The 26,228-nt window shown below is 31.9% G+C and overlaps 1 protein-coding gene, 1 long non-coding RNA gene and 1 pseudogene across 3 annotated transcripts in view; 2 read left to right on the top strand and 1 right to left on the bottom strand.

The window, feature by feature from the left end:
- The window catches only part of LOC143191054 (uncharacterized), a 50,008-nt gene extending 37,121 nt beyond the window's left edge, over nt 1-12,887 (bottom strand). The window contains exon 1 of the long non-coding RNA XR_013004387.1: nt 12,614-12,887. This is a non-coding gene — a long non-coding RNA (uncharacterized LOC143191054). The remainder of the gene's footprint in view (nt 1-12,613) is intronic.
- The window catches only part of LOC143191053 (death-associated protein kinase related), a 305,475-nt gene that overhangs the window by 94,013 nt on the left and 185,234 nt on the right, over nt 1-26,228 (top strand). The gene's annotated exons all lie outside the window — the stretch shown is intronic.
- Nucleotides 21,876-22,038, top strand: LOC143192083 (uncharacterized; annotated as a pseudogene).

Consider the following 26,228-nt stretch of genomic DNA (forward strand, 5'->3'; position numbering starts at 1 on the left):
TGATAACCATTTTTTTGTTCTTAAGTTGCGATTAATATCATATTTAAACAATAAGTATATTTGAATCGTTTATTTTCCAGATAATAAATTAATTAACATGGTAGATTTGCCGATATTATTGTTTTATTGCGATTTGAGATAATAGAAACTGTAATAAATTGGAATGAAAGTGGGTTATTTAAAAATGATGCAATATACAATAGTTAATCGAATAATTAGTGTTATTTGGTATATTTGCGTTTATTGTTTTGTATAAGCAAATATATATTAAAATAATATAGACATGATGAAATGACAATAATTTCTTTTTATATTTTTTTTATAATGCAATGACGGTAGAGGTCACGTCACATTAACACATTCAAAAATTTAAATGGTAAACTTAGTGTGTTCACTGAAGGATAAAGGGAAAACAGAGAAAAATATGGATGTCATATATTTTTATACCTCTTGACTTTATTTCTACCAATTGTCTCTTACACATTAACGTATGCATATCGATTTTAGTCACGTAAACATCTATCATAGGGTTTGGTAAGATGAAATACATACTGGTTTATGCTGCCTATAGACCGGGCCAACGAATGGGTTTATTGGGATATTTCTAGTTCTGTTTGGACGATTTGACGACGGCCAACGAAGGTTTTTTGGCATTCCCTTGAAATCCGTAGAGTGTCGGTAACATCAAAAAAATGAATGGAATCGACGAATGCCGTGTGGACGGTAGGTACGCTTTAATCGCCGCCGGTGGGGAAAAATACGGATGCAATATGTACGTTTCTTCGAAGGCCACCGAATGTTCGGTATCCAACGCCGAATCTATTCGTTGGCTTGATTCGCCCGGTCTGTGTGCAGCTTTATATACAACTTAAAAGAGTAGTAAAGATTAAATAATAATTTTTAGTATTCTAAATTTTAGTAATCATTTTTCCGAACTTTTTTCCATTTTCCTGGCAACATGGCGATATTGTGTCGAAAGTGCGATTTTGAATTGGTAGCGAGGTATTCAGAAGGCGCTATATCTGGTGAGTTTGACAGAAGTCCATAAGAGATTCACTAGTGTATTCTTCACAATCCTTGCGACATGTGGCCGAGCCTTATCATGCAAGAGAATGATGTTTTGATACTCCCTGGTGCATGTAAACATCTGAAAATAGTCATTAATTTTTAATCAGATTGCTTAATTTCTTAAAAATTTTGAGCTGTTTAGGGTAAATGATATGGTTCTCTGAATGGAGGTAAAACGAAATAAAACAGTGGTGTTTACATTATGTGACCGTTATTTGTTGAAGTAATATAAAAATATGAGGCTTGGGCAGTCGATGGTGGCACGTCTAAACTGAACGATGGTCGGTTACTAATTCATTCAAAATACCCTTCAATAATCTCCCAAATAAACGTCTCGGGGTTGCCAGCTATCTATTCGTTATCGTGTTCTAATTTGCGCTGCTGGCACCCCGCCTGTGTTCAACATCTAAGATTATATTTCTGGATATTTTGTAGACAGGTATTCCACGATGTAAAATTCGACATGCCTTAAGGTCGCTACAGCTGGGATTTCATCTACTTACCTTTAAATCATTGATACTAAAACCGACAATTGTAGTATGATGGAGCAGTATCCACCATACATTCCCAAAAATGTTTGATAGCAACACTGGGCTTTAGTAGCAAATTTCTGAATAACTCAATAATACTAAACGGAAAACTTTTATTTTATGTAAAGAAATGTCAAAGCCATTGAATTTAATTAGTAGGTTGAGTTGTTTAATGGTTGTTAACTTTGATACTTCATATTTTTACCTACCTACCTAGATTATCGATGATAAAGATATATGCAAACTCCTGATGAGTCAGCAGGAACCCGAACTCATAAAATGGGAATTCATTTATTATTTAAATTTATTAGTACATACAATTATTAAGTTATATACACTACAGTACACTACATGCTTTGTGCTGCAATCTAGGATCTGAAATCTTTATATGATTATATAATGTTTCCTTTTCTGTATTTACAATACATTTTAAAATAATTGGTAATTAATTTATAATCAGGAATTAAATAATGTGAAATTTGACTGAAATTTAAGAATTTAGGAAGATGTATCTCGACATAATACGTAAAGGTATTTACAAACATATTATCAAAATATACCGAATATGTATCCTCAACCTACATTATGGTTTCGCTGTTGCGGTATAAGCCGGTTCAATGGCAAAAAACTACCGGCAGTCAAAGGAACCCGAAGACGTGAACGAAAAAATTACCAATCCTAAAACTATCGAGCTGCAAACTTGAAACGCCTATTTGCTCGGCCGACCAACAAAGACTGGTTTCCATTTGCATACAATGGAACAGATTTCGATTTTAGTCGACTACTTGCGGGCAAAGAATGAAAAGGAAGAGGAAAAAACGGTTGACGGTCTTGACGGTCCGGAGATCGCGCATGATTGGGTGATGACGATGCCACACGCCAATGTTCCACGTGTTCACGGTAGAACACTATAAATAAACGTGCTGTAATGGTTAAATTCGGCTTTTGTTCTCACGAGTAAGGAAAGAGCCGACTTTTAAAATTGTACCGTACATCTGCGACGATAGTTTTTAGGAACATGGTGCCAGATTAATAGTAGTTTAGAATAAAATATATTACATATCTTATGATAACTCGACCTTGTCACGATAATTTCTAAATTAGTTGACTTTTTCTCAAATTTATTTAATTTATAGAAATGTACACTGTTTGTGATGGAATTTCAAAGGTCCTTAGAATATAAATAAGCCTATATACAGCCCGTTTAATAAAAGAGTGAACTCATGTCATCTAAATTAATGACGTCAAAACGTCGCAATGTTTCTTTCTAATCTAAATAAAATAACGTTACAAAAATAATATTATCAAATATAATTTATTTTAACATTATAGTACATCTAATGTATAGTTTATGGAAGGACTGAAACTACAATTAATTATAGCCATAATAGTTTGTAGGTTAGGGTTGTGTTTTATCATATTTACATTGCACTATTTTTCACACCACCTACGAGGTAGAGTTCTAGGCGCGTTTTGATGTAATGATATCCCTTACTGACCTGACTGGCATTATCCACCCAATTAAGAGTTGTATATCCAAGTAATGTATTTTACTTTCATCAGCATATTTACATTTTTACGCTTAGTTGTTCCGTTGCAGTGTTTCCTCATCAAGTCATATTGGAATCACTGTGTTTCTCCTTAGTTTCTGCTGTTACTATGTACGTTTGTACATCTTTCTTTATAAAATTAGATTTAATCACTTCCAATGTTTTTCTTCTAATTCTTCCCAATGTATTTGTCATATCTTCAAAGCCGTTAGTGTTCTTTCATGTATCTAAATTACCTTGTGTTTTTTTGCTGACCTATTTCTAAAAAAGTTAGTTACATAAAAAGAAATTAAACATTTCATTAGTATTTACTGAGTAATAATTTGAAATAGTCCGCTGTTAATCGTGGTTTCTTTAAAACTTGATTTATATATTGCAAATCAGTACTTAATTATAATCTTTATCGATGCACTTATTGCGATCTTTTCCACCAGCGTACTGATGGTTAACTATAACAATAACTGATGGTTCCTTCAAATTTTTTATAAGCTGATTTTTAAATCAGACCAAAAATATGTTATAGTGAGTTTCTTCATGGTAGTCGCCCTTGGGAGAAAACACTAACTCTGGCAGGAATAAAACCATTCCTGATTCTAGACTGAAGAACTATATATCTGCAATTAATTATTAATAAATATTATGAGTAACAAAATCTAACCAAACGTTTACCTTGTTCCATCAACTTTTGTTCTCTGTATTTTACTTTTATTTTGTGTTCCATTTTGAAATATTGATGTCTAATCAAAATACATCATACATCTTGATGACATATGACTGTTCAAAATAACAGGTTCACTGTTATTTTGAATAGACTATATTTATATATGTAGGAAAATATATTTATACTAAATTATTTAAAACAATATTTAAAATATCTTCATAGTTTAAGAGAATCCAAGAATGATAAGTAAGTGAACCGTTATTCTATCCCATTTAATCGCCAACAGGTTTTTTTTCTCATAATTTATATAATACAATGATATATTGATCATCGCAACTAATTTTTTTTCGTATTATTTCTCGGTAACCTCGCGCTTTGATACAAATTTCTTTTCTACCCCGTTTGATCATCATTCATCAATTTTTTCTTCATATATATCACGTAACAATCTACATCTCAGATCTCTTGTATCCGCGTACTCTATAAGTTTGCATGTGCTCGCATCGTTTGCATACAAAGGAAATATTTTTCTGTCCGTTTTTTTATTCCGTTACGCCTTCAGCTTCTACAGCGCGAGATATTGAACGGCATTTTTGAGTAGTGATAAAATACGAATAGTATTACTTTAGAATTTATTAGATTTTATCTTTTTACCAGTGGTGGGGTATTGTATGTATGCTTTGAATATGTCGATCACAGATAATGTTATATAACTTCATTTTGCCTGATACATTGATGTTTTTGAAATGCACTCTAAGAACCGCTTATAAATTTATTTAGTGAGATAAATAATTTATGATTCTACCTTTGTAGACATTTACAAAAATATCAGAAAGTGACTGATTAAGGTCGTTGAAGTCCATCGAATGTACGACGAACTACATCATGTGCTAACAGCAGTGATGACCATCGAAAGACAGAAAATGATATTAGTTTGTGTGTCACAATTACCTATGAGAGTGACTGGAAATAAAGTGGATAGGCTTAGAATGCAACAGCAAAACATATTGTACACGATACTTTCATCACCAATTTTTAAGGTTTTAAATATTTGCAGATATTAGAATGTATTAGAACAAATGTATCACTTTCTAGGAGCACCGTTACAACTACCAGGTGCAGATCATCAATGCTTACAAATTAATTTATGACCAATCCTGACGCGGAAATTGATAGACGTTGTGCTTACAATCCAACAAGTGAAACCAATTTTTGTTTAAAAACTACAAACCTTTCTTTATCAGAACAACGGTTTAGTAAAAATTATCAAAATAGCATTGGATTTAATGTCATCTAACAGCTATAATATCGTCATCAAACCTGACAATTGACGAAGTGGTAATTATTATTGCTATAGGAAATTTGCAAAATAGATTTAGATATGATACGGTCACGTTTTAATTTAGCAGTTCAAGATATTATTGTAATAAAGAATGTGCAAACACCCCAATCCCATCGTTTGCTTCTTTTTTTGAAGCCCACTAGTCAATATTAAATTTTTTCCATTATTATAACATGATAAATTAAATTATTGTTATAAATCATTCATTTTCCATGGAAAATCACTTTAAATATTAGAAATACTATTTCTAATCTAGGTCAGATGATACTTAACACACAGCCCCCATACAGTTCAACATCATTAATATGTGTTATTACTCATAAATTATGTTTTCCTTTTAAAATTAAAATGAAGTCATTAATTACTATTATATTTTCATAAAACAGGTAAATCAAGTAAACAGAAGACTCGTTGAATGATGAATAGTAATAAGTTTGTATAATGAATTGAATTTATAATTCATTACTATGTTAAGAATAATTTATAGTTCTTCTGTCGATATTTAATAGTCTTGTTGAAATAAGAAATTTACTGTAGCAAACGTATATTTTGTTTTACGGATATTTAACACCAAGACTGACACGTATTTTTAGTTTTTAAAGTTAAGATCCAGGGTTAAGAACACGTCAACGTTCTGATACATAAAAATTTCTCACTGCTGCAGTACGAGGTGTACGACTTTTTCTGTTGATATAACCTCGTATTAATGATTCGTTATTGTGTTCATTTGGTATGCGAAAAAATTTTCTACGCTCCGTTTTATTACATTTATCTTAATTTATAATCGAAATATGCGTGAAGTTTGCTAATGTAATTGTTTGGAGGAAAATGCAAATGTCAAGGTGCAATTGCAGAGGCGTAGATGTTGAAATATATCGTCGAATTTAGTGGTATCTGACACAAAAGTCGGTTTGCAAGCAAATTTGTGATCTGCTGTGTCAAGTAGTCTAAAATTAGTTTAGGAATCAGGTTTAAATACAGAATTCAAATAACGAACTGAGTACATAACACTATTTTATATTTTTAATGCAATATATATATATATATATATATATATATATTGTTAGAAATGAAGAATAAAATAAAATACTCGAGGGGGCTTATAATAAAACTCTTTTTTAAATGATCACAACGAAACAGGTGTGAACAATTTTTTTTCTGCAACTATTGGATAGACTCTTTTAGATCATAGTTTTTGATCAAAAATTTACGAACTGCTGTACTCATTGATGGTATAACGTAGACAGTAGATTATCTTATTGAAGACTGAGAATTCTTTAATGATTAAATCTTGAAATATATCTGGTATCTAGGCTCTTTTCGAGTTATTAAACATTAATTAGAATTAATTTATTTACAGGTACGTTGGTAAAGTGAAAAGTTTTCGGCTTAACAATGAAATATCAGTTACGGCCCTTTCAATTCCTTCATTGGATGCGAAGTGCTTCCCAGGGACAAATTTCTTTTGTTCTTAAATTTTAGGATCAACAAAAATATTTAAACAATTTGTCTAAGTACCGGTAATAATAGTCGTCCTACGTAATTTTTTTTTGATACACAACTTACTAGTGTTATCAACATAATAAAGGGACTTCGCAATATTAGCATTATATGTATTGTTAAATAAAGAATAGGTGTAAATGATGGCACGACCCATCCTTTGACCTTAGAGCATTTTAGTTGACTGTTATATGTGACGACAAAGCCTCACAAACTGGCAAACAATGGCGCTCTTATTACATTACGATAATCATTGACGCAGTTAAAGGACAATGAAATATTTTTCAGTTTGAAAAAAATGCGATGTTTAATCGTTTATTGGGGATTCGCGGTGGTATGTTGTATTGTTGTTTTTTATGGTGCGAAGGTCGAACGATGAGTAGTACCTGAACACGTAATCTAAACATATTTATTTATTGAGAAAAAACAGAATAGTAATTATTCGATTTATTCGAAGTACTTGCTTGGTATAGCAGGAAATACAATGATCATATTCGAGTTTGTTGTTTTATGCTCGTTCAGGCGTTGGAAATTATATTTTACTTGTCAGATGAAGAACAAATAACTAATAGCCGATGAACGAATTCAACATGCATTCAATGTATATTTTTAAATCCTGATTCCATTATAATATTTCATATACAGTTTGAATATAAAACTTCAGTGTGTTTTTGAAATTTTGAAAAAAATATTTAATTGTTTCTATTTGTTCTACCTAAGTATTTGTTGTCTTGAACTTGTCTTGTCAATTGGGTATTGGCAATAGGAGCTAATAGAATTAAAAATAAATAAATGACAAGTAGTTTGAAATTAAATATTAAAATTATTAAGTATTTCTCATTAATTCCATTGATTTCATATGTTTATGAAACAGTTTACAGATAATTATATGTAATTATTATGTAATTAGATAGGCTAAAAGCATGTCATATTTTATTGCATTAAAATTTTGCAAAACAAATTAATTCGAAAATTGCCAACATTTTATTTATGCAGTCTACAGCAGAAATGTCAAATAAATATTATAGACAATGATACCACTTCATATGTGATTATAATATAAAATGTTTATAAAGGAAATCATAAAGTAGAAAACGGATTTGGCAGAAGCGGGGTATAATGCGACATGTATTAGGTAATATATGGTTTTAAAATTATTATAATAAGCATATTTAATAAACATATCTATTTCATTATGAATTCCAACTATATAAGACAATCTTTTTCTCTACGTCTTGGAGATATTTGGTGAATGTCTAATTAAAGACTAGGAGATTGGACGATTTGTTTTGAAATCACGGTGAATAATAATCTACCGCATCAAACAGCATTAATTAAATATTACTTAATCGAAAATGTATAGAATCTACAATCATAACTGAATTAGCATTGCAATGGAAGTAAATTATCTCAAGGTTGTTAAGTAGTGTATTAGTTATATAGTATATTCAATAATTTATTTCATAGTGTGAATTGTAGTTTATATATAATTTTTATTAGTTTATTTTCTGTTTTATTTGACTAAAGCCACCAAAATCATTGAATGCCATATACTACTGCCATATTAGTACTGCAAATCTAAATCTTTTGTAAATTTTTATATATTATTTATAAACTAAATTTTGAAGCCTTCTATTTTGAAACCCTTTAAATAATAATTTTGGTCTCTCACCTTAGAATGTTTAGTTGGTAACTAAGAGGTATACTTTTGTCGCCAATTTTTTTACATTTTGAACTTTATTGTTGCAAGCTAATGACTATTTATGATTTGAAATATTCTACATCTCATTTTTTGAGTAACAAATCCTGTCCTGAAATAATATTTGCCAAATTCCACGTACCAATTAAATATTTGACTTTTTTTCAAGATCTGTAATGTTGCTGTAAATCTAGGGTTTTCGATTTGAATGTTCATGTAGGTTTTCACAGATCGCAATTGATCGCGCTACCGTTTATAGATCAAGTGTTTCAATCACTCGCTTCATCAAATGCATTTGTTAACTGCAGCCTGGCGATCTTTCTATTATTATTTAGTTACAGTTGTTTTTTTCATTAAAAACGACCTCATAATAAGGATTTAACGTCCAATAAGTCGGCTGATTTCTTGATATTGAAATTGAAACTTGTCGAAAATATCGAGAATTTAGTAAAACCAATAATAAATAAATTTGGTATTCAATCATTAATAAATAATTATTCGAACTCTAATCGCCTAATGTTTATATGAGACGTTTATAAGAAAATGTCGAAATCAAAATTGTACCTATTAATATTTATTTCTATTTGTGTTTCCATAAAATTAGGACTCTATGATTTTCGGGTTTTATTATTAGGTGCGACATAATGTCGGTCCAATTGTACGACATTTCAAGATATTTGTTACATATTTCGGTTGAATTATACCTTGGAAGTCGCCAAAAGGTGCCTAAGAATTATTGCCGTACCATAGCTATTGTATTCAACCAAGCATAATATTCAAAAAAAAAATTATTACAAGTCGGCTATCAGACAAGTACAAGGTGGTAGTGTAAAATATGTGTCTGACCTGAATTTTGTACAGTTATTGTTGTGATACTTGAGTTTTTGCCGCCACTTTTCGTCGTTTTGTGTCCCGGAATTTGATGTTGGATTGCGTCATCCGCGGCCAACCGCGAATTAGAGCGCATTGGGCGGCCGTTTGTTCATTTTTTTACGTGTAACTGTGAGCTATTAGTGTGGTGTTTGACAGGTCGTAGGCATAACCGAATTGATTTATATCGTTTTGTTCGAGTTTGTAATCGTATCCCAGAGCCGATACGTTCCACTTCCGTCTTAAACATTTACTTTATGGCTTTTACCTATTAATTCTACTTTTTAATGTATGATGGCGACACAGCGGAAATAAGCAACTTGCAAGACCAACGAGTAATTTGATACACCTGCTTAAGACCATTTTACAAGATGTCTAGTTTACTTCAATATAATATTGAAGGTCATTTTGTCTGATTGGGTATATTGCTCTTAGAACAGTTGGCGTCTTTATAATTTAAACAAAATATGTTAAGAAATACAGAGCGTATATTCCTATATGATGTATACGTTACTTGCCTAACGGATTGTGTTACTAATTAGTCAAAATCGATAACTACTTGGAAGTAATAGAATTCCAAAGTTCTGAAAATGGTGCTCTGGAACTGTAACTTAATACGAGGGTGATTCAAATATGATGGAGACAAACGCTGTAGATGGCGCATGTATGTTTTGACGGTCATGATTTGAGCATGTGATGGCTGGGTCCCTTACGAACAGTGTGGCATAGTTTTCGTCGAGAGCGCATGTTTCACGCACGTGCTACGACTACGAGTGAACGTCAAGTGCCTACCGCCGTAATATGTTGTCATTATTCGTTTTTAGTCTGGGAAGGCATTAAAAACGGAATTTTTTCTGTGTTTGTGAAGCCAGTTCGGTAGTGTGTGCCTGAGTAGGGCTGCCGTGTTTAAATTGGCCAAAGCATTCAAGGTTGGCCGCGAAACCGTCGTAAATGGGACGCAAGGTCATCGACCGCGAACCAGCATCACACCAGACAACATTCGCATCCGCATCCGCGTAGAATAACTCATTTTGGAGGACCGTAGGATGAATGTTCGAGACATTTCGGCTGAACTCGGCATCTGAATTGGTAGTGTAGAGTCTATCATCCACGAACACCTTCAATATCGCATAACGGCGCGATGGGTTCGCCGCTTGATGATGCGATGCTGTACGTCGATTTCCTCAATTTCAGGCCTCGGAAGTCAAAGATTCAACACCGACTACGAGGTAGAGGAGTTCGTGCGCACATGGCTGTCCGAGTTGCCCAAGAAATTATTCAATGCCGGCATCAAAAAACTTCCGGAAAGATGGACAAAATGCGTAACTAGTGAGGAGAAATGTAAATTTTTGCAAATTTTTTAAATAGTAAATAAACGTGTTAGAGTATTTGTCTCGATCATATTTGCACCACCCTAGTAATTAAAAAAAAAATAGGAATTATCTCCCGATTACCAGCTTGGCGTTTACTGTACTCAAAATATAGAACGTTCTTTACAGTGCAATAGCCACGAGTTCGAGGCATCTCGCCGAGGCATGCTTAAAAATTTATAACTTTGATTAGCTATAGGCAAGAGTGTAAATTCGCTATTCGGTAGGTCTAATTCTGAACAGAAAATTTATTATATGGTCTACCTAGGTGACCTCAATTCAATTCGACTATTTTACTCTATTAGTAGTCAGTGGTGAGGCATAAGTAATCAGCTGAGGCTTCTGTTAAATGACCCCGAGCTGGCTCAGAGAGCGGAGAGTCAGACCACCAAAACATAATCCATCATCTTCATCGCAAGCGATTTCGTAGTTTGTTATCGAAATATGCCCCTCTTCGTCTTATTACAGAAGATCTAGTAATGGTTTATAAAATTCTTATATATATTTCTAAACATACCGTTTTTATAACATCTACCTTTTTATAGTTTTATGACGGTATGCTGGGCCTCTCTGGCAGGACATTTTATTGCCACTGTCTGTCCTTTAGTTTACTTATGAAAGGGAAAACCCTTATAAGTGGACGATTGGTTCCAAGAAAATGTGATTGTTAGATACCGTATAGTTTCAGACTGGGTGTGACATATACACTATCTTAAATAGGGCGCAACAAGAGGTTCGCAAGCATCCAAACTTGCGGAAAAATCGATATTACACGCTTTAAACAATTTCACAGACGCACACTACATAATCCCGAACGAACATTCGGTTTCCATGTCAAAAATTCAAGCCTTGAATCAAGCTGCGCCTCAAAAATCCACCAGGCATTAAGAAAAGGTCTAAAAACTGGAGCCATTTTTTTAGATGTTTCCAAAGCTTTCGATCAAGTATGGCACAACGGTCTAATTTTCAAAACGAATCCCCCAGAAAGCGACTCTGTATAAAATGCTAGTCCGTCCAGTCTGCCTCCTCGGAGCACAGGTGTGGTACAGGCACGTCTCTGAGACACAACTTAAACTCCAAGTGTTCCAATCCAAAAAAGTCGACGAGTTACTCAATGTCCCATGGTTTATGCGAAACGTCAACACTTACCTTGAATGAGGCATACACAGTTGTAAGCTTCTGCCTAGGCACCTTACAACGCGATAACATCGTGATAAAATTCTTACCCAACCACAAACCCGGATTGATAACTGACTACGACAATTTCAGTCGTAACCCAGGGTCTCTGTCGCCCGCAAAAAAATCACTATCCCGAATCCGAAGCTAGATCAGCAAAAGACCATTTGGTTCTGGCTGGTCATTCTGAATAAGAAAAAAATTCGCAAGCATTCTCGACAAGTAGTTACGACCAATTCACAACAAAGTATTCATGATATATTCACGACTAGTTATTAGTCAAGTTTATAATATAAGATCGGTCGGGTATTTTATAGTGTTGCATTATATTTTATATGTATACATAAGTAATACAAGTAATTAAGAAACAGTTTACTTTCATTTAAAGAAAGATACCCAGGAACTAATTGATGTCAGTTCCGACAATCACTCAAGAACAACTTCTTTTTCACCCTATTGAACCAGCATTCCGGAAATTATTTATGAATGAAATAAGTAATTCAACATGGTCCTTCGAGCCGGATAGATATAGTAGATATCGGATCAACACACAGTCCATACTATTTTTAGCTTGCATCGTTTCGTATACCAGAACTCATAATAATACGCTAGTAATTATAATAGTAAGTATGTATCTTCATAATATAATAAGATATATTTAGGTTGTATGGTTTTAATGCAAAAAGAGCAAATTGCTAAAAATAAAGGTAATTATAAACCTATCGTTGGCAAACATCAAGGGCGATAATATTAAAAGCTCCATTAGAGCCATCTTAATATTATACCAATACATTGTTAGTATCATTAGACTAATGCTACTTAAAAGAATTCTTTCGATGTTACGTACAGTGTCTGGACGGCACGGTTCCCCGATGCAAAAACGATGAAAAACCACTCGGAGCAGCAACGCGCAACGCAATGTTAGTCACTAAACTATCCGCCGAGCTATTAGCATTCTATTAGTCACACATAATCTGCACTTAAGTGAAGTATGCGTCCCATTAAAGCGCATCGCTCGCTCGCCAGTGCACGCCCGATTTAACAAAACTCCGATGAAAACTCGAAATCCGACAGTAAATTTCCAACAAACGACCTCCGAGGACAGAAACCAGACGCTGAACGACGTCGTCGAAAAAAATCATAACGCAAATGCCTGCCGAGTTCGACGAATAGATTGGGCCCATCAATCTGTTACCGTTCCGAGAAAATCAACGACCTATTTTTATTTTCATTGTGTCTGGCTGGAATATTTTCATACTTACTGTACTTTGTTTCCATTGTTCATTTTTTGGTATTTAAATTTTGATTGTTTATAATCAGAATATGAATTTTATTTGATATTTGATTGTTCGTAATCTTCCATCGCTTTTCGGACAACAGCGGCTCCAATATTTTCCACATTCTCTACCTATTTCTATAGGTCTTCGGTCTGTACAAAATTGTAACAATTAACTACTACTCACCGTTGATGCCCACAGATCACTGAAGCTTCATTCAAGTAAATGAAAATAAAAATAGACTTGGAAATTGCATCAGGATATATTACTGAAATCTAGCTCGGAAAGGAATAAACTCCTTAGTTGAGCTCATACCTTCCGTAATATAGAAGACAAAAGCGCAGCTAATGGGAACCATGCCCCTGAATCTTGACATATCGCACCCTGGCAGCATCTGGAGGCTGACAAGGGTCTTATCGAGGAAACAGATATTTCTCATCTAAAAAACAGACGACAATAATCAAATTGCATTTCAAGGGAACATTGAGCTCTTGGCTGTGTCTTTTCAGTCTCAAATGAACAAGTATGTGGATCAAAATTCCAATATCGACAAAAATCTAAACGTCACGAATGCCATAACTAATCTAGGTACCGTTTTACCCACTACTCGAGGTAAATTTTGCGAGGACACCTTAGAATAAAAGAATAATTACAAGAATTATTAAAAAGCTCACATTCTGAAAAGCACGTGATCACGTGATCCTGACGGTATAACCATCTGACAACTTCAAAATTCTCCTCGTAAGAAAGGTCTTCGTATCTTTACCGAATTATCTTGTGCCGAAACTAAAAAGCCCTTGATCCCTTAAAATATCTTAAAGATAAAAAAGATCTTTGGATTCCCTACCAAAGAAATAATCTTATTTGAAACAAGAGATATTTAAGGTTTTATTGTGAAAAATGTACATTAATTTTAACTATTAGCATATCCATAACTATCCACCGCATATCCATAACTATAGTATCTTTTTGGCATTGTTCGTAATTCCGCTTTAGTAAAAGATGTTATTTGCATTATAATCATTACATATATACTATGGCGTCAGGCTTAATAGACTTATATAATTATAGTTAAATATGCTGTTAAAATTTTCAAATTCTTGTGTTTACATAACAGTAAGCATAAGGGAGATAATTTTGTGAAGACAATCCGTGAAGTATATTTCACGATATTTTCTTTGTAATGTGTTTTTATTTATAAATATTTCACCTATTTATAATTCTTAATTTATATATTCTGTAATTAATAATAGATAAGGTTTGTCAATATTTGAATTAAATGCAACTTACTTTTTAGTTTAGTGAATAATGAACATATTTTATAATCAGTCAGTAGAGTTAATATTAACGTAGATTATCGTAATAGAGTTCATTAAGTTATGTTTTAGTTAATTTGAATCAAAGACACATGAAATAAGACAGTTATTTTACCAGAAAAAATCCTCCATCAACCATTCCATTTTTAGCTTCTACGAATATTTATGTACAAACATATTTATTTTCTGGTCTTTAAATAAAGAAAATCCGTTATATCAATCATATTGATATAACGTATATTATCGATATATTATAGGTGATTCATATTATATATTGACGGATAATTTCATTAAACTACCTTTGAAGATTACTTTTAATGTTGATTAATTTGAAATATTTTTTCTTTCTGTGATAACAAGGTTTATATTATTGTTCGTGAACTAAAAAAATACTTTAAAAGGAAATAAATGTTACATTTCAGGGTTAATAAAATGAAGAATGTTAGTGAATTAGTTATTATTAAGAGTCATTTGAAAAATTACATTTTAGAATACATCAGAGATAATAGTGAAGAAATAATTTCAGTAAATTACTACAACAGTTTAATGTGGACTAATTTGAATCCAATTCATAGTGTTTTCAATAATTTTTTTCTTGCCCAAAATTTTTAATTTTTTATTTTGAAAAGAAACTAGACATTAAATTTCAAGGTCAATCAGTTGATTAGGTTGAATTGAAAATCAGACAATTTTATGGGAGTCATATGCCACATCAGCCAAAGTAATAAAACAAGTCGAAATTCCAATATTAGAAACCAGCATTTTCCGCAGATGAAGAAAAAAATCACCGTATGCATCTTATAAGTGGTTATTTATTTCGCTTTCTCTCTTCTATCTGTCGTTAACACTTCTCGCTCAATTAGAAATGTAAATACTTGCGTTTCGGTATGGTGGTATAGGCGCCTGCATTCTAATTCTGTTGCCTACGTGTATAGTGCCCACGGGGACATAGTTCATTCATTAAAAACATTTAAATACGCATTTCCTCGTTGGACATTATGGCACAAACCGAGATAACGTCTGTCACTTCGGCAATTGGAAGGACAACAAACGATTTAATAATTGTTTGCGCAGGAACTTAATTCGTTTGATTAAGATTTATAACAAAAAATTAAGTGACATCCTAACTTATTTAAATTTAAAAAGAATGTATCGACATATCATTAGTTTTTAATTTATATTTTAGGAAGAAAATTATTTATTACGGCTAAATACAGTTACAGTAATATTATTACATAATTTGAAATAAAATGTCTGCGTGTATCAATGAAAATAATGGTGTTCCAATTAGTATCATTGAGTGATTCAGTTTAAACAGGCGTTGTATTATGAGGACTTAAAACTGCATTTTCGGCATTCGTTACTTTTCTTGTTTTGTTTATAAGATTCTGCTGCTAAAGCCCATCAAACAATTTTAAAAATTTATAGTGATGCTATTAGGTCATGTAATTTTGAAGAGTGAAGAAAATGCATTGCAAAACTTATTAAACGAAAACCCAACTCAATCTCTCAAATAACTTTTAATATTATATATTGAATCAATATAGTGAATTCTTTCAATTAGCAATATAGTGAGTCAAATCGAGTGTTTCCAGGAGTTTACATGTGATGGGTTCGAAGTGAACAGTTTTAAAATCATAATTTCACTACTTTCCACACAATAGGAAGAGTTTTCTGTGGTGTATTGTGATTGGCGATTAAAAGCGAATCTACTACGGCACTCCCAAACGTAGAATGTCATGAGTTTGTACCATCAAGTCTTGTTGTACATATGGTGGGATCAGCAATTACGAGCTGCATTAGTATAGTATACCATAGTAGCAGGCGCATTATCTTTTCGCTTGATAGCATTAGGCTGAGTTGTGAATGATACCAATGTTGCTGCTCTAATAGGAAGTTCTGGTTACCATATACAGACCACTAGCTGGCCCATGATTACGAAATTTCAAAAAATAGCAAAAGTAGATCGATTAAATGTTACTAGAAAAATGGGAGAAAATTGTAAAAAATTATATAAGATGATAAAGTGAATGGTAAATTATTTTAATTAATATATGTTGTACCGATTTTTCTAATGAATACGTGTTTAAAGGAAAAAGTGATCGGAATACAGGCAAGTTGTTAACATACGAACAGATAATTTGGGATGCTCTTTTATAACTCTTTTCACAGTATGATAAAGAAATGCCGATTCATTGTAGTTAAAAACCCAAATACTAATTGGGTTTTAATAATCTTACAATTATTGACGTGGTGGTGTCTCGTACCTCTTCGGTTAGTGTAATAGCCAAGTGGCAATTCTATATGTTACGTGTTTTAGGGGAAATTTCCAATTCCAATTAATACAGTCGAAAATCCGATACAGCCCGTAAATTCCTTCTTTTTTAAATTTCACATACAGACTCTGCTCTCTCCGATAATAAATACATAAAATAACTGTCAGTGTTGCTTCCATGTAAATTAAACCTCTGTATTAGTATTGATGCAGCCATTTTTCTTATTTTCTTTAGCTTTCGTCAAGCTAGGATTTCTCCTAGCTTGACGTCTACAGACAGTTGATTATATTTTTAATTTTATTATGTTATTTATTGTGTATAAATATAGTTGTGCCCATAAAATTATTGTGGGAAATACATGCGCTAACCTAATCTGAACATCATCGGGTGTATTAATATAGCAAAGAAAACAAACAGAAGGTCCCTCATGAAAATGATGGCTTATATGGAGACCCAATTTTCGTCTATTCAACCGTCCTTTAACAATAAATCATCCAATTCTGGTTTCCACACGAAATAAATAAGGCAATCACAAAACCATAAATAAGAACTGATTAATTTCGAGGCAATTGTTGCCACCACTGTCGAGCATTAATTTTAATTAAGTTACAATACAACCCGTTCGGATAGTACGCCAGTCCTATCATGCATGCTCACTATTTTCATCACGAAAATCTAGGTCAAGTCTTTTCTTTTTCATTTAGGAAATGTTCGTACAACGAGTATTATACAACGTTATTTTATTGTGAGGAACCAATCAGGATTCTCTTTTAAATAACAAGTAATAAAAATTGTTATATTGATGTACCTGTATGAGTTAACACACGTAACGTAATGTTCCTAATGGGAAAAAACATATGTATCTATTACTTTGATGATCAGTTCTGTTTGCATCAATCTTAATTTTGTTTGTTGATTATACATTTATCAGTTTTGTTTTTGTTTGTTTTTTCATTATTGTTAATTTTTTTGTTTTCTAATTTTCTAATTAAGATTCTAATTAAATGTTATATCGCCCCCAGCCATCCGAGTCCATATTTGTATTGTAAGCTTATGTAAGTTAGACATGTAAGACACAGGAGATTGGATATATTAAATGTATGGGCGTTAAGACCTCCCTAACTGGTTAATTTTATTATTTGTTATTTTACTTTTTTATTAATTTTAATGTTTTAAGGAGGCATTATATATGTACGAGAGAGTATTTGGATATCAGTGTATGTCTCCATATATGTTCCATGTATTACTATCCGTACATTTTTCTTGCGAACTTTTACCAATTTTCATTATCTTATTTATTGATTTAATCACTGTACTGTCCCCTAAAGCTCCAGCTATATCACAATAGAGTTAATATCAATTTTCTCCTTATACATTTTAACAATATGTAAATGCTTATAAAATCTATTTCTTTAATCTATTATTTTAAAATCTATGCAGTAGTTTACAGCAATATTTGACTAAAACCTTCATTGTAATATTTTATTTATGACTTTATTTTGAATCTGCTTGCTTGCTTTTCACGTTTCGTCTATGACAAATATAGACAACTTCTATTATGATTACAAATACTTTGATAATAAAGATAAATGGTCCAAAATTAAAAAAAACCCTGCAGTTATTATATGATCATAATTATACTTCAATATCTGAAAAATCTGTCATTTATCTTGGCAAAATATGAATATGTAGGTGTAATCCTAGCCGATTATAGCTATCAAGCATTTCTCGTGTTCAAGAAAGACGAAATGCAAAGAAAGAGTTAGGTTTAAAAGTATTTTTTTGTAAAACTAGTTTAATTGGAACAAATATCCTAGATCAAAGATCTTTGAGCCAGTGGCTAAGAGGGTAATCCTTAAAAAGGCGCAGAAAATATTAGTTATTTTTTATAATAGTTTCATGACTAAAATAAATTTAATATATTTTTGTTATGGAGAATGATGAAACTATGAGAAGTAATAAGTAATTAGGTTTATATAATCTGTTAAAAAATAACAATGTACCATTTACATTATTTCTATTTTCAAAAATACCCTTTATACTTTTTTTAAATTACATTTTTGTTTATTGAAGGTTATTGTTAAATATAAAGAGATTTTTTTAGATTTAATTTTAAACCAGGATATTACGTTTCACATACTTAAAATTATAATGAATTAACCACTGAAAAAGTTCGTAATCATAATGTCAAAAAATATAACCTTCGAAATAATTTTTTTATTTTACAGGATTAATATGGTTTTTGTCTAGTATTATTTATTACTAAAAATGTGTGTTCAATTTGTATATATATATATATATATATATATATATATATATATATATATATATATATACGTTTATGTTTGTTTTTTCTTTCTTTTCACGAACAATAATTAACGGGTATTAAAAAAACAATAACATCGCGTATTCCTTCTAGAGATTCGATTCTCTTCGTCCCGAAGGTAGATTAAATTACCACGATCTTTCACGGAGTTTCACTAATCAAAGCGCGTATTGTATAATGACGAATTGGCGTGATATCGTTGACCTGCACTGGGTATCCGGTACTTTTTAGGGCATTGGTATTGAACCGCGTTCTTAAATTAACTTGCCTTGAGCGGACGAGATTGGGAATCTTGATCTTGCAATTATTTTTAGTTGTGCGATGTTATTGTGCCACATGTCGCATTAATGACAGTACGAATTTCTTTATCGGTTCATATGGTTGATATATATTCTTATGATATATATAAATTATATTGAATTGAATTCAACGCCTGAGAAACTTGACAAAGTTACTGCTTTTTTTGGTGAAATTTCATTTTATTCCATTAAGTTATTACGTGTAGCAATACGGCAATTACAAGCTATTTTTCTAAAGTTATTAGCTCCATTTTGCCCAAATTTTTTTGCAAATTAATATAATAGTTTTTTGATTAGACTTAAATCTATGATGACAATTTCGTAATTATCGTAATTGTCATGTTTAAATTTCCAATCTAAAGGCACGCTATGTTTAGTATATAATAGCAAATCATAATTTGCTTTAGTTGTAGCGATATACTTATGACACGATTTTTTTTCCAAAAGTAATTATTTACATACTATTAAAATTGCAACAGTTTAATACAATAATTCTACTATTTATGGCAAGAACGCAAATTGGTTTCTCCACTTATGTCAGAGACTACTTTACTGTCATTTAAGTTATACTCTAGAAAAACGACATGTCTTTTAAGGAATAATTTTAATGAAGAATAGGAGAATAAGAATCGATATACGTTTAGGTAATTTTGTTAGAATGTGGAGGCGCGGCTTATCTATGGCATATAGAATCGATCAAAACAACTAATGATTGAACTGGAATGGGTAATGTGTGACGAATACGACGGATAGTATTAACCATTTAAAAGTAGTTTTCCACCAATTCTGCAACATGTGGCCGAACGCTGTAATATGTCAAGGTCATTGTCGAGTCCCTTGGTTGTTATACAGTTATGTTTTTTGTTGGGATACATCGCTGTCTATGTCATTACAATTCGAAGTTGCAATATGATAATATATTTCTTTGTTTTTGAATCAAAATTACGCAAATTTTTGTGTGATCATAGATATTTATTTAAGCCTTTGTGAATCGCTAATTTGGTTTTTAGATTACATTATGTAGAGTTTCCCGATGTTTCTCCTGTTGTTCTCTCAGAAATAGTGCTTATCATCATCAACATTGTTCCATAAATAATGTATTTTCTATTAAGATGATGCTTCTTTAAATGTTGCTTCTATTTATATATTATTACTGTATTATTAAATTATAAAATATTTAATAGTATACAGGTGGAGGCAATTAACTATAAATAATTAATTATTTAATTAATTGTATTATGATTTGACTATTCTTATTAATAATTGAAAATTATAATTATTGTTATTTCAACACGTCCCTTAACTTTCTAATTATGAGATGTATAAACATAAAAGTCAAGGTATCCCTCTGGTCATCCAAAATCAATTTATCAGGTTCAAGTAAGATATATAAGATGTATATTAGTTTCATGAAAAAAATCTAATATTCCGGTAACCGAACATCTTCAATTTTTTTTTTTGATAAGCTGCTTTTATGACTAGGATTATTGAAAGAAAGTACTTGCTTTATGGGAAATAAAAGTCAGTACCTTATCATCTCATTGTTGATCTCCCTGCGTTTTTCTCTGCATGTAATAATACTCTGACGATGAATACGAAATAAGTCATAGACCAGTTTTCGTCAAAAGTCAAATCGATTTTGTTTCATCAGAAGAACTGAATGAATCAACTGTAATATTTTCACACCGTTTGCTCTCATTCAATAAAATTAATTTAATCGTATATTGTTTTTTTTTGTCATATTTTTCAATTTTAAGCAAACGTATATAAATTCAATGTTTACTTAGAATACTATCTACATATATAATGCTAAATTTGTCAATCTCAAAGATAACCAAATGTTACTACTTCAATGACATTCTTACGATATTGTTTTTGATATATCATGAAATTTAGTAATCTAGAGCAAAGTTGCATTGGACGAACAACATTTTTATTATTATTATTAAATTAATACATTGTTACTAGTCGTTTCCGTCTAACCTACAATTTGTCTTTATGATAACTTAAATCTAGTTATATAACTAGAAGGACCCATCGGCCCTATCTCAGTCTCTGGTGAAATAATGTATATAGATGTCACTGCTGTATTTTTTAATATATGCACCTCACTACACAAGATCAGATGGTTTGAATCTTTTGAGTCTGCGCCCTATTCTGGTGGTATCCAAAAGCTGCAATATTTCAATATTCTCATGAGAATGGAGTCTTTCCTCATGCCCCCTTGCATTTATCTTGATTTCTTGATTAACTGTGGGTATCTGAAGGTCTCGATGTAAATAATCAGTCCTGTAGTATTTGGGTGTGCCTACAATACCTCAGGACTGTGTTCTGAAAAACTTGTATTTTATTTATGTTACTCTTTGCAGAACATCCCCATAATTGAACTCCGTATGTCCATATAGTTTTTAGTATTTGCTTATATAATAGCAATTTATTATGTACTGGTAATTGTGGTTTCCTTCCAATCAGGCAGTACATTTTCCTATATTTCAATCCCAGTTCTTTGTTTTTCTTCTTTATATGTTCCTTCCAGCGAAGTTTTGCACCGAGATTCATTCCGAGATATTTTGCGTTGTTGCTATATGGAATGATTATTATGTAATGTTATTGGTGCTTGTACGGTCTGTTTATGGGTGAACTGCACATGTACAGATTTACTTTTATTAATTCTTATTTTCCAAGCTTGTGTCCAATTATTTATAGTGCACTCGCTTCGGCGAAGCATGGCTCCTGCGCAAGGATGACACGCAAAATCGTGAAGCGTTCCACATTTTTAATTAACAACCATCTGGAAAGTTCTACAGATTGTATTGGAGGTTGAGTCTGGCGTTTGGTTGATTTGTACTGATTCCCTGAGCTCTATCCTGGCAATTGAAAATGCAACTTTTAGACACCCTTATCGTTGGTATCTATAACGTCTATCACAATCTGGTTGAACGGAAAAGAAGAATATCAATTATTTGGGTCCCCAGTCATGCGGGCATAGATGGTAATGAGAGAGCAGACAAAGCAGCTAAAGGAGCCACTCTGTGGTACATATATTCCTAAGTTTCCATATTATAAGGATCTATACCCCATTATTACGAATAAAATCGATAGTGTTGTTCAATTGGAGTGGGACTTGCTGGAGGTCGATAATAAATTGTGGTTTATTAAGCAAGCTTTTTTACTTCTATAACATTATCTACTAATAGGTATAAGCAGGTCCTGTTAAATAGGTTAATGATCGGGCATTGTCAGTTCTCACATTCGTATCTTATGACTGGCGATGTTCCTCCGTTGTGTGATTATTGTGGACTATTAAAAACAGTCCGACATGTTTTACAATCATGTGAGGCCTACGGTCTATTAGAATTAGATATAACATACCTAGAAATCTGGAAACTCTTTTCACTCCAAATCACATCGATAAAATATTTCATTATTTACATGAAATTCATTTACAGTATTCTATCTAATTTCTTATCTCATATTTAATTTTATTTTAGAGAAACCAAACTATTTTATATTTATAACCTTTACGTTATATTTTATCTGCTGCTTTGGTTTCAATATATTAATATATTATGTATTATGAATTATAATTTTTTATACTGATGTTATTTTATATGTGTTTTTAAGTTAATTTCATTTATGTATTTATTTTTATATTCTCTCTATCTACTGATATATTTTAAATGTATAATATTTATTTATGTTTTATTTCGTTTTATATATTGATTGATTATTATTTTATATGTACAATTTGTGTTTGTATCGTATACGTATTTGATACATGTTTATTCTGTTTTGATTTTCAACTAGACATACTTACACCTGCTTTATCTTTTTTTATTGTAGAGTAAGCTTCTTCTTGTTTAACTCTGGTTGTAATGTACGATTTTAATCGTTCGGTGTGTTGTTTTGGTAGCATTTTCTGCAGTTTGTGAACAAGGCCTTCATGCCAAACCTTATCGACGGCTTGTGCAACATCTAAGAATATTGCAATATAGCTGAGCATACTTTTTTACTTTCGTAGGCTTTTTCAATAGCATCTGTTATTCTGTGGACCTGGTCAATTATTGAATGCTTGTTAATAAACCCAAACTGGTGTGTTGGTATTAGTTTTTTTCTCTCTATGATAACAACATATTATAAACACAATACAAAGTACTACATTATAGTATTTTTAAAACAATATCAACGAAATGCATGCCCATGAACACTTAAAACAATCATGATCCACACAAGTTGAAATTTCGTGTTGTCTCAGGGTATAATTAGATCAGGTCCTCAGACATCATGCATCACATATATCATACATATAGGTTTGGTAATAGTTAATAAATATTTGCATCTTAATTTTTGTTATAATAATTACATTATAAGCTATCTTTGTTGTGGTATATTTTTATCTTAAATAAATATTTTAAATGAATATGTGTCAGAACATTTTAAACATTTTTTTAACCACGAAAGATAAAGGAGCAAAGCGATGGAACGTATTTATATTCCGCACCAACACAACGACTACTAATCATATTAATCCGATTTAAATCATCAGCGACATGCGATGCATCTAAACTGAACTCGCAATGGCAAAAACGCATCGGGAGATATATATGATTACGGCAAACAGCAAGAACAACGACACAACTATAATCCGGTACCATTATCCGCGCAAATTATTTTAAAATAACATCCCTTTCTATCGACCCGGCGCAATTTAATCTTCCCGTACTCATTTAATAATTCGTTTACTTTCATGTAACGAAACGTATTAGGAGTAGCCTTTATTTAATTGAGGCCGATGGCTCTTAGCGAAACGCGAAGTGATGTATTATATTATTGTTGCCGAGACCCCACGAGACAGATAACACCAGAGGATACAGATAATCGACGTTTATTATATGGCAAAAGACTAACTGTATAAATACGCGATGTTCTACTGGGAAGGCGGAATTTATAATCTTGGTAATAGCGTTTCTTCGTTCGCTAACGAAGATTCGTGTCAGGAGAACATTTAAAGAAAGATTTGCGCGGTTATTATTATAGTAACAACTATACAAAATGTTCTATTACTCGTAAAAAGACATCTTTCATCTTCTCTCCTGCTTACCATAATACTTGTGACGAAAGCCTCTAATATTGTCTATGCGTTCTCATATTTCAATACTCTATTATGCTCTATTTTTCATTATTATTTTATTATACAACTATATTTTTTTCATTAATTATATCTTACAGTAGGTAGCTTACTACAATTTTAATTTACAAATTAATTTATCACTACTATTCTGTTAATGGCATTAATACATAAGCTATGCGAGTACGAGATTAATACATCACTATACTGTTTAAAATAAAGTTAAGGTATAGAGAACACTTATGCACTATCCAAGTTTGTGCGGTTTGGTTCGCTCAAATCTTCCTGCGTTTTGTCCAGTAGCTGTATTGCCCCCATGTTAATGTGATTTAGTAACATTAATTCATGTTTTGAGGCGAAATCTTGGATAAAATCGTATATCTATTTAATTTCGAGGTCATATATTTATTGGTTACGTAGCGATAAGCATTGGTAATTAATCGTAGAACTTTTTTTTTCAGCGCGTACTGCTTGATTTGATATTTTAGTACAACCCCATATTTGCACCTCCATAGGTCCATATGGGCTTTACGATTAACTGATCAATTTATTGACCTGTTTTTAGTCTCTCTTAGCATGATTTCAGTTTAACCTACCATCGATGCCGAGGTCTTTTGCTGATTCTGCTTGATGAATTGAGCATTTGTCTGATTGGATTGAGTATTGAGATGGTAATTGAGTTCGCTCAAGTAATATAATTAAGTTTTTGTCATTACGCCACAACGCAAAACTATCACGGAGAGATTTGGAACTATAATCAGTTATATGAAGATATGTTCTAAAGAATATGTGCGTTTTGGTCTCCATTTATTTCAATATGCACTTTCATATCTGAAACCATACTATATGCATTACACAATAGAACAGCAAATGTGGATTTTTTTCCATATTTCATTATAGATTCGGGGAGCACCTTGTCAAGGTTGGTTGAAATGTATCTATAAGTATTGAATGTATCATTCATCATTACCAACTATTGATTAAATCAAGGCAAACTTAAGGAATAAGTATCCGACCACTAGTTATTATCAGTCTTGCAGTTTTATTACTCCTGATACTTTGGGGATTATGACTCGGTGAATTGAGAGTGGACAAAATAAATCAATGATTATTACATATCCGTTATTTATTGTAGGTATAAAAAATTGAAGAAAGTGCAAGAAATAATTGGGTGGTCAGTGACTAGTTAAAGTACGTACCCTCAAATGATATACAAAATGAACGTCTCGAAGATCTTGTAGATCATCAAGTAGGAGATCAGGGAAGCAAATTAACTCATAAGAGAATATCGCTATTGATTGCAGTTGACGCGTTTGAGTCGATCAGTGACAGAAAAATGGTAATTGTACAATCAGGTCATGTACTTGATACAGAGCAGTTCAACTTTCATGAACGAAAATCAGTGATATATTGGATAGTTTCAACAAATGCGTCGTTTGTACAAAGTGAAATTATTAATCTGAAATTATTATTACAACCCTACAATTTGTTTTTACAATAAGCTAAAAACTAAGTATATATCTAGGAAACCGCCTGTCCTTATCCAAGAGTTTAATATTTCAGTATTAACATAAGAATTCTCTCCTCGTGTCTCTTTGTAATTCTCTTAATTTAATGAAATTGAGTATCTGAAGATTTGGGTGCGTCTACGATACCCTTATAGATTTCTTCCGAAAGTTGTTTATTTTATTTAATTTGCATAGGTCCATATCAGTTTTAAAATTTGTTTATTATGTACGGATACTTGGGATTTTCTTCCAACTACATTTTTTGTAATTGAATTTTTTTCTTTTTTCTTAATGTGATCCTTCCAGTGCAGTTTTGCATCGAGATTCGCTGT

This window comes from Rhynchophorus ferrugineus, unplaced genomic scaffold (assembly GCF_030347505.1).
Source record: "Rhynchophorus ferrugineus isolate W39M unplaced genomic scaffold, kcgeb_rfMv2 rfM2, whole genome shotgun sequence".
In the NCBI taxonomy this organism is placed as follows: domain Eukaryota; kingdom Metazoa; phylum Arthropoda; class Insecta; order Coleoptera; family Curculionidae; genus Rhynchophorus; species Rhynchophorus ferrugineus.